Source organism: Heloderma suspectum, chromosome 6, assembly GCF_057233095.1.
Source record: "Heloderma suspectum isolate Gila_16-S chromosome 6, 16-S_ref, whole genome shotgun sequence".
Classification (NCBI taxonomy): domain Eukaryota; kingdom Metazoa; phylum Chordata; class Lepidosauria; order Squamata; family Helodermatidae; genus Heloderma; species Heloderma suspectum.
The window spans coordinates 112,247,098-112,258,309 of NC_139463.1; positions in this window are offsets into that span (position 1 = coordinate 112,247,098).

The window sequence follows — 11,212 nt, forward strand, 5'->3', positions numbered from 1 at the left end:
CTCTGCCTGCCTTGGTCCCCAGGTCTCAATGGTACACAGGATATTAATAGCCTTTTTTACTCTGAGTTTGTAATTTTCCTCATGATCAGTGTGACTACTTAGGGAATTTAAGAAAGCGTTGAATTATCATGGTGATTTTGATAATTATGGGGGAGATAATCATCTACTTTGAGTTACATGTTCTCTAAAATATTTTAGAATATAACAAGTTGCTCACAATGTAGCAGAAGTCTTCTTCAGTGGGATAGCAAGAGGCACTCTGGTTTGTCATGCATGTCCCACAGCAAAATTAGGCCACCAGAAAAAAACAGACAAAAAAACACATACAAGTCTTTAGGGAGAAGTGTACAAGAAAACAAACAGATTACACTGCCTGTATTTACAGAGGTGGAATAAAAAAATAATAATTGCACGTTCCAAATTAAGCCAATTTTCAAATTAAGAATACTTTGATATTCACATGGAAAATGTAAATTATCAGAGAGTTGTCAAAGTTTTCCCATTTTATAATACTGACTCATGAAGTCTTCTGTCCTTTCTGTTCAGTCAGCTCCACCATGCCAGTGTCCAAATATATTCATCATGAATATGGACAGATGAATCAGTCAATGTCAGTTTGTCTCTCAGTATCTCATTCTTTTCCAACTTATGTTTATTCCATCTTGATTCCACGGGTGGGCAGACTTTAATTTTTACTCAAACCCTAAAATCCACCAACTGCAGCCATGCGCAAATTACTGGTGTGTGGGGATGTATGGGGGAGTGTGGCATGAAAACAAAGATTAAAGAAGAAAGTCCCTCTGAGTTGGTGGACTAATATCTCAATTTCGCTTCTTCCTTCATTCATTTAAAAAAATAAATAAATCTTAAGTTATTTCCATTTCAAGTATTACGAAATTTCTGAATTTTTGGTAAATTACTTTCAAAACAGAACCAAAATAAAATTCTCACCCATCCGCATTGGCCAAATTCAATAGGTAAATGGAGAGAACTATATTGTACCTGCCTGCCATGTAGCTGTTAAAGATGAGGATGTGTTGAAGGATGAGGATGCGGAACCTTTTAAAGATGAGGATCTTGTTAAAGATGAGGGTCTCTTAATAATGAGGATCTTTTAAAGGATGAGGTTAAGGATCTGTTAAAGATGAGGATCTGTGAAAGGAGTTAGATGAGGATCTGTTAAAGGATGAGGATGTGTTAATGATGAGCATGAGGCTGAGGATCCTGTTAAAGATGAGGATCTGTTAAAGATGAGGATCTGTTAAAGATGAGGATCTATTAATGTATGAGGATGAGGATCTGTTAAAGATCAGGATCTGTTAAAGGATGAGGATGAGGATCTGCTAAAGGTGAGGATCTGTTAAAGATGAGGATCTGTTAAAGGAGTTGGATGAGGATCTGGAGCTAATCACTCCAGGTTCTGGTGTACTTGGATGACTATCAGTTTCAGCTTCCCCCACTTTATTTATTTATTTATTTATTTATTTTTAATCTGAAGTGCTTTCCATCACTTTTGTCACTCTTGTCATATGCTTTGGTTTACTGTTCATTTCCCCAGGGTTTCATGGTCATATTCAGATACACAGAAGCATGCAACATGAGGTACCTACAGCTAAATAAACAAACAATTGTTGACAGGCTGTTCATGGCAGAGTAGACCCTACATCCTCCATGTTACTGGCAGCCATGCCCTTAAGGGCACAATCCTATGCTTGTTTAGACAGAAAAGAAGTCCTACAACTCCTCGCATGCCCCTGTGAGCCATGCTGGATGGGGCATGCTGGGAGTTGTAGGCCTGTTTTCTATCTAAACATGCATCGCATTGTGCCCTAAGAGAAGTTTGACTTTAGCCCAAAGGTGGGAAACTTTATCAAAGGAGGTTACTCAGCAGCTTCCGGTCATGTACGCAAGGCTAAATCTGACATCACCAAACCAACCAAAGCTCCATATATTCAAAAAGCCTCCAGGTCAGCAAAATGTAAAATTAATCAAACATGGAAGAAACCAGCCCTGACATGATTCCCCGTGCTGATTAAGGAATATAAGAGTAGGAGATGTCATTTGCAAATAGTGTCACAAGTTTCGGAATGACTCTGGTACAGCTGCTCATGATGGAGAGCCTGTCACAGACGCTTTTCTATTTTTGATGGTTCTGGGAATAGTTTGAAAAACCTCACTGTTTTCAGTCAGGAGCAGCCATTCTTAGGGCATCTCTATACCAGCCTAAAATCCTGCATTTAAAACAGGGCTTTCTGCTTCCGTTTTAAATGCATGATCATAACGACTGCCATTTTCATGCACTTCCATTTCCCGCTCCACTTTTCCCCTCCTTCTCCCATATCTGAGTCTTTGATTATCTTTCATGGATCTCGCTCCTCTTCTTGCCACATTTCCTCTTTTCATGGAGGGAACTCAAGCAGAACACAATGTGGTAATTTCATCGCTCATTATCGGTGATCTATTTTTAAAAAGCAACAAAGGGCATTTAGTGCAGGAGATGCTCTGGAGGTTCACAGTGTCATGTGAAGAACCCACAAACTTCTGTGAGAGAGCCATCTCAATCGTTAGGGATGTATGAAAGTCACTTACTTTTTCGCAGATGTGATTCACAGTGGGGGGGAGGTGCTCCGTCCCTCCCCCTAGAATCCTCGACGGGGGGAGGCGATCTGTTCCTACCCCCCGGAATCCGGCCTGGCTGACTCCGCTCCACAGCGGCTCTGTGGAGCAGCTAGCCAGGGCCGTCCACAGCCGGAGTTCCAGCCGCGGATGGGCTGCTGTGGACGCAAATGGCAACCGCCATAGCGGCTGCCATTTGCCTCCAGCCAGGCTGCGGTGACAGGCTACGTTAGTATTTATGTAGCCTATGATGGCAAGCAAAAAAAAACAGCGTACCTAAATGGCGGCTATGGCCGCTGCCATTTGCATTCCCTATTTTTCGCTGTTTTATCCTACATAAATATTTACGTAGGCTATTATGGCGAAAAAAAAGAGAGGAATGCAAATAGCATAGTGGGCGCCATTTGCGTTCCTTTTTTTCCTGCCATTTTAGCCTTCGTAAATATTTATGTAAGATATTACGGTGAAAAAAAGGGAACACAAATGGCAGCTGCCGTAGCCCTCGCCATTTGCGTACGCTCTTGGGGGGCAGGCTTTCCATGATAGGCGACGTAAATACTTACGGAGCCTATCACGGCAAACAGCAGATGCAAATGGTGGCCGTGGCAGGCAGTCAAAAGACCAGCCGCTGCTGCCACTGAAACATCTGCTGCAGGTAAGCTTCATCCCGGGGGAGAATCTGTGGGGGGGGGCGGGGATGGGAGGCCGTTCCACCACAGTTTTCGGGGGGCCAAATGCCAGTGCATTTGGCCACACTGAAATCCGTGGCGGAATTCTCCGCCATCCCTATCAATCGCTGGATAAAAGCTCCATGTGAAGAAAGCCTTAGTACTTGAGAATCTTCCTGCATCTTTTTTGTGCTTTGATCATGACAGCCGTGATGCAAAAGTATTTGTGTAAACTGAAAAACACCTCTGAGTTTTGTGAACTCGGTGTGGCAGTTTTTGCTTGGTTCTGATCACAGCTGGAGGACTAGTACCTTCTGGGTCCTTGCTACTGAATACTTTGGACTCTTGTCCAAACAATCTTTTTGCATGACGTGACCTCCAATCAATGTCCTTTTTTAAAAAAAACCCACACACAATATGTTTGCATGACATAACAAACTGTGGCTTGAATATTATTATTATTATTATTATTATTATTATTATTATTATTATTTTCAGTAACAAGTACATCAAGCCCTCCCTCACAATCCCAAAAACTAAGAAATAATTATAACCATACATCCCATAGTCACATACAGAAATTGTCAATATACCTGTAAATAACATAATTAAAATATTGTATCTCTTATTGTTTGGTCCGTTTCTATATCAGATTAGAATTTACCACATGATTCGTTCAAGGTTCATCTTCAACATTCAGTTTTCAGAAAAAAATAAAAATGGGTACCAAGTTGGTACAAAGTTGTCTTCTTTTATTTCTCCTCCAGCTACATGAAAATGGCTGGTTAATTTCTCCACCAGCGCAACTGAGCATATTCTGGAATGAGAGACCTTGAGCATTTTCCCCAAGTTCTCACAATCTCAGTTCTCACATCTCCTCACATCTCCTACAAGCATTGCCAAACAATTCTTTATAATGCAGTCCCCCATTCTCCCCTGCTGCAAACAATGAGAACCGTAATAGTGTTTCACTTGCAATTACCGTTTGACTTGTTATGTTACTCAGCCACTCTATTACTTCATTCCAGAACGATTGGGCAGAAGATCCACATATGTTCATGTGATTCACTTAAGCCACAGTTTCTCCAGCACATATCTGATTACTCACTATTGATTTTATGTAACTTTGTGGGGCACAAATCATAGAATAGTAGGGTGGGAAGGGGCCTACAAGACCATCAAGTCCAACCCCCTGCTCAATACAGGAATCCAAGTCAGAGCATCCCTGACAGATGGCTGTCCAGCCTTGTCTTGAATGCCTCCAGTGTGGGAGAGCCCACCACCTCCCTAGGGAATTGGTTCCATTGACATTTCTCCTGATGTTCAGCCGGAATCTGGCTTCCTGTCACATGAGCCCATGATTCCATGTCCTACACACTGGGATGATCTAGTGATGTACGAAAGTCACTTACCTGGTCCCGCATCTTGCTTCGCGGTGGGGGGGAGGCGCTTCGGTTCTCCCCCCGAAATTCAGTGAAAAAACAAACAAACACCCGGGATAGGCTATGTAACGATTTACGCAGCCTATCATGGCTAGATTTCCAAAGTCAGCCGTGATAGGCTACGTAAATCATTACGTAGCCTATCACGGGTGACTTTGAGAAAAAAAAAAGCGCGTACGCAAATGTCGGTGCCCATGGGCGCCGCCATTTGCGTTCCTTATTTGGTCCCGGGTAGTCTACGTAAAGATTTATGTAGACTACGGCAAAAATAAGGGCAACGCAAATAGCCGCCATTTGCGTATGCGCTTTTTTTTTTTTCAAAGTCACCTGTGATAGGCTACGTAACAATTTACATAGCCTATCACGGCTGACTTTGGAAATCTAGCCGTGATAGGCTGCGTAAATCGTTACGTAGCCTATCATGTTTTTTTTTTTTTTTTACTTTTGTGTTTCGCGGCCGGGGAGACAGGGCGCTTCTCCCCGGCCTGAATTTCGGCCGGGCGAGGCAGGGCGCCTCCCCCCCAGCCTGAATTTCGGGGGGAGAAGCAAAGCGCCTCCCCCCCACCGCGAAGCAAGCTGCGGGACAAAATAAGTCCCTTTGGTACATCCCTACAGGCGTAATACCCTTCAGTCTTTGTTCAGAGGGTTGCTAGAGGCCACCAGAACCCCCAGGGACTTGGAGCAGCGCGAGGTGCAAGCCAGACTAATATGCTAATTACAGAGGAAATGACCATCGACTCCAAGTTTGGGGTTCTTTATGACATACTAGAAGAAAACATATTTAACACACTTCTCTAGTGGACTGTTCTGCTTCTCAGTGAGACAGACAACTAGGAAAGGCAAGCAGAAAAAAGAGGCCTTTGAAAACAAAATAGGATCTACTGTTTCTAAAGGTGCATAAAATTCTCAAGAGAGATCTTTTTCATAACTGAAATACTTCAAAATCAAATGTAAACTTCAGTTGCTACTGAGTATTCCAAGTATTCTCTTTATATATTGGTTAGTTCAGAAGCCCACAATGTTTTTATTCATCATCATAAAAGTAAAACAGTTACACTGGCCGCAAGACATACTGATTAAGAAACAACAAGAAAAGAAATGAAAAGACAAGACAAGACAAGAAAAAAGGAAGCTCCAAAAATGTGGGAAAGATATAACAGGTTACAGAGACAACTTTATTCAACCCAAATCCATTGTATGAGAGGCCACCTGTATTAGGGCCAACTGCTTTAGCATATCCTCGGGCACTGCCTAAGGTATTTTGCTGACCTAGCTAAAGGAAGTCTTTGCTGCCTCCACAGTCCCCCCCCCCCACCAAAGCAGTACATTATAGTTCATAATATTTGCAGTAATTACATAGGGGCTGTGCCTGAAATTTGTGGTTTTTATTGTGTATCCCACTGCAGAATACTCAACCCTTAAAGGAGGCTTACCAATAATTTTCAGTAAAGAAGGGCACAATCCTATGTATGCTTAGACAGGAAAAACGTCCTACAACTCCCAGCATTCCCAAACTAGCCATGGTGGGAAATGTAGGACTTTTTTCTGCTGAAACATGCATAGGATTGTGCCCTAAATAAAACTGGTAAAATTTGGAGGTTTGACTTTGATCTTATTTTATGTTCTGTGGTGCCAAATGGACACCGTAAACTGGGAGCAGAAATCAGAGGCACTGAAAAAATAGTCAAAACAGTGCTATGGGAAACAAGTGGGAAATTCTAAGCCCATGTACCTGCTCCCAACACCTCTCATCTGACTTTAAGGGCACAATCCTATGCATGTTTAAACATTAAAGAAGGCCTACAATCTGTGAAATGAATAGAAAAGAGCTTTTATTTTTTAATAAAAGCTTAATTTCAGAAGTAAAGAAAGAGAAGTCCTAAATCAGTGTTCTTCTCTTTTCCTTTTTAAGGTGGCATGGCATGTGATTGTTTAAAGCAATTATGCAACAATATAATACAATCACAAGGAAATAAAAACAGAAACAGAACATTTGTTAGCATTTATTTACTACATTTGCATTTTAAACAAGACAAAACAATATTAAGATTTAGCAAAGCCCCAGCAAAACAGTACCATCTAAAGCTCAGTAGGGATGAAGGCAAATTGACTCCTCTCAAGAAGACGTTCCAGAGTCAGGGTATTGCTACCGAAAAGGCCCTGTCTGTCTTGTGTACACAACAACGGAGCCTCTCTTAATGGTGGAACCAAGAATGGTCTCTGATCAAGAAACAGGTATAATTTTGATTCAGGGGTAAGACTAGGTACTCTTACTTTTATACTATCCACAGGTACCTAGGCAGTGCCTTAGAAATTCAAGCATCAGCTCTCCTGACAGGCAATATGCATAGCTAAGGTACGCCAAAAATTTGGGCACCTCAGCTGGTTGTTTAGTTTACCTATAGCTCTTGATATACGTTAACTGGGTGATAAGCAAACTTTCCATCACATTGACAGTCTCTCTCTCTCTCTCTCTCTCTCTCTCTCTCTCTCCACACACACACACACACACACACACACAAGCAGGTCCAGAAGCCAATGCAGCTTACTCTCAGGTAAGAGCATATAGTATTGCAACAGCTGTAATTTATGTAGAAGTAAATGCTTCACAGCTGCAAATGCAACAAAATATGCCAATTATGGCCATATTTTTTTCCAACCATAGTCTAATGGCAGCTGCCATTAGCCTATCATGCCTTATAATGCTGGAGAGCTGCCCTGAGAAATCCAGCAGACACACCAGGGGTTTAGGGAAATCCATTGGACACCAAGTGACCTGGGTTTCCAGGAGGCAGCCTGCTCTCATGGACCAGATGCTGGGGTGGGTGGGGTTCACCCATCCCTATTCAAATAAACAACCCAGAGTTAACCTATGATTTCTTGTTAGGTTAACTCTGGGTTATTTAAACCATCAATACCCCAGACAGTCAGTTTTTGGACATCACAATAACAAACTACTAATGGGGCATTCATAACTTGCTTATGACAAGTGGAAGCAGCTCTCACACACTGTGGATTCCCACACATTATGTGTTAATGAACCCACCATTTGCCACTATGGCATGCAAACTGGGTGGATCATATGTGTGAGGGACTCTGTGAATGTGCTTCCCAGTCCAAACCCCAGGAGAGAGAGAGAAGGCAGTCACTTCAAACCTTGGCACCTTTCCAACACTGAAAGTAAGTAGTCCATGTCAAGCAAGTGAAGGGATGGTCAAGTCAGCAGGTGTAAGTATACTGCAAACACCCACATGCCTTTTGCAAACATTCCAAGGGAGTGTTCTTAAAGGTTCAGCACTTTTTGGTTCTAAATATAAACATCTTGGGACTATGTCTCAAAAAATATGTATTTCTTAGAAGAAATGAAGAAAAATTTATGTAATTCAACAATGTATTAATGAAGTTTCACTCCTGAATTACATCCACTGTTTCCATAAACATTTCCTTAATGAGGCAATGTATACTACAGTGGAAAGCACACATCCCAAAGAAGCTACATCACTATCTTTCACTTAAACAACTGGAGCAAGGTAATCACTACTAACTGAATTGTCATTATTTACATTGGGTCTTCGGCATAGCCAAATCTAGATTTAAGAGATTAGCATATGTTTGAGTTTGTTTGATTTCTTTTTTTTCCCCATTAGCTGGTCTCTGCTGTTTAATTCAGGTCTCAGCAAAATAATATAGCATTTGGGGAAGAAGATACAGCCCAGTAATCCAGCAGTGGAGGCCAAGATGGAGAATATCTCCACAGCAACTGTATATTTCCCCTTGGTGCTCAGGTAGGTGGGAACAAAGGACACCCAGACACTGCAAAAGACCAGCATGCTGAAGGTGATGAACTTGGCTTCGTTGAAACTGTCTGGCAGTTTCCTGGCTTGGAAAGCCACAGTGAAGCTGATGATGGCCAGGAAACCCATGAAGCCCAAAGAACAGCAAAGCATGGTGACCGACCCTTCATTACATTCTAAGACCATTTTTTCAGTTAGTGAATGCATGTCGACATCTGGGAATGGGGGAGAGGTTGACAGCCATACAATACAAATAGTGGCTTGAATAAGGGAGCAGAAAAGAATTAATGAATTGGCCATTCGTTTCCCTACCCATTTCCTCATGTTGGAACCTGGTTTTGTGGCCATGAAAGCTAGAACCACAATGACCGTTTTGGCCAACACACAAGAAACGGCCACTGAGAAGATGACGCCAAAGGCAGTTTGTCTAAGGAGACAGATGACTTTCTCAGGCTGGCCTATGAAGAGCAAAATGCAGAGGAAGGCGAGCATGATGGAGATGAGGAGAATGTAGGTGAGGTTCCGGTTGTTGGCTTTGACTATGGGAGTGTCCCGGTACTTAATAAAGATCCAAAGCACCCATGTTGTTCCGAAACAAAAGCAAAGAGCAAAACTGGCCAAACTGATCCCCAATGGTTCTTCATAAGACAAAAAACTCAGACCCTTTGGAATACATTCATCCTGAAGCTCATTTGGATACTGGTCTTCTGGGCACTGGAAACAGTCATTCATATCTGGAAAAGAATATGTGTTTTATGTATACATATCTTCCCAGCCTAGTAACAACACTTTTTCATTAGGAAGCTTTTAGTGACAGCTATTAGGTCAAAGTCTTGCAAAACAGAGAAATGTCAAAATCTGGGGGAAAGAGATGTTTACTACCCTACCATTGGATTTTCAAGGACTAATCCTCTTTAAGGTCAATAATTAGCCTAAGATTTATGACCAGATTCAATTACGGGAATCACTACCCAACCATTGAAATTGCATTCTTTTGCTGGATTAAACAATCACTCACAAATCATCACCATCTCCAACTAGTCTGAATATTATCACTGAGCCATAATACTTTGTTTAGCATAAAACTGGATTTCCCTGTCTTTAATGCTTAGTATGGGGTTGGGATGGCGGAAAATTCCTTTGCGGACCTAAACGAGGTAAATGGTTGCTGTTGTTGCTGTTGTTGTTGTTGTTATTGTTGTTGTTATCATCATCATCATCATAATTATATTTATACCCCGCCTTTTTCCCAGTACTGGGACACAAGGCGACTTACAAAAATTAAAACATATACAATTCAAACATATGAAAATATACAAAAGCTAAAATATAAATTAAACAATACTGTAATTAAAATTATATTAAAACATTAAAACAGCATTTTAAAACAGCATTTAATTTAAACTAAGGGTTTTATGGCCGCAAATTGCATCCACTACGCCATTTATGGTTGTATTCATTCCTCAAACAGATACGGTAATGCTGGCCACCAGCACCATATAGCAAGTGATATGGATCCAGAGTGAGGCTCCAAGGAATCAGCACAGAGAGGAGCTGGCTCCGGAGGATTCCGAGGGGAGGAATGGATTGCTTCAACCCCTGAGTGGATTCCCCACAGAGCAGAAGTCAGGGAATCCACCCATCCCTAGTATGGAATAGGCAACATGATGCCCTCCAGATGTTTTGGACTTGTTCAGTCATTCAGTCATGTCCGACTCTTCGTGACCCCATGGACCACAGCACACCAGGCCTTCCTGTCCTTCACTCTCCCGGAGCATGCTCAAGTGCATATTCATTGCATCAGTGATGCTATCTAGCCATCTCATCCTCTGCCCTCCCCTTCTCCTTTTGCCTTCAGTCTTTCCCAGCATCGGTGTCTTTCCCAGGGAGTTTTCTCTTCGCATTAGGTGGCCAAAATATTGGAGCTTCAGCTTCAGTATCTGTCCTTCCAATGAGCAGTCAGGGTTGACTTACTTTAGGATGGACTGATTTGACCTCCTTGCAGTCCAGGGGACTCGTAAGAGTCTTCTCCAGCACCACAGTTCGAAAGCATCCATTCTTCGACGCTCAGCCTTCCTTATAATCCAGCTCTCACAGCCATACGTTACTCCTGGGAAAACCATAGCTTTGATTAGACGGACCTTTGTCGGAAAGGTGATGTCTCTGCTTCTTACTATGCTGTCTAGGTTTGCCATAGCTTTCCTCCCAAGGAGCAAGCGTCTCTTAATCTCATCACTACAGTGACCGTCTACGGTGACCTTGGAGCCCAAGAAAATAAAATCTGTCTCTGCTTCAATTTCTTCCCCTTCTATATGCCAGGAAGTGATGGGGCCAGATGCCAGTATCTGAGTTTTTTTAATGTTGAATTTCCAACCAGCATTTGCACTCTCCAGTTTCACCCTCAACAAGAGGCTCTTTAGATCCTCTTCACTTTCTGCCATTAGGGTGGTATCGTCTGTGTATCTGAGGTTGTTGATAATTCTCCCAGCAATCTTAATTCCAACCTGTGATTCATCCAATCCAGCATTTCTCATGATGTTGTCTGCATATAAGTTAAATAAGCAGGGCAGCAATATGCAGCCTTGTCGTACTCCTTTCCCAATTTTTACCAATCGGTTGTTCCATGTCTGGTTCTTACTGTTGCTTCTTGACCCTCATACAGGTTTCTCAGGAGACAGGTAAGGTGGTCTGG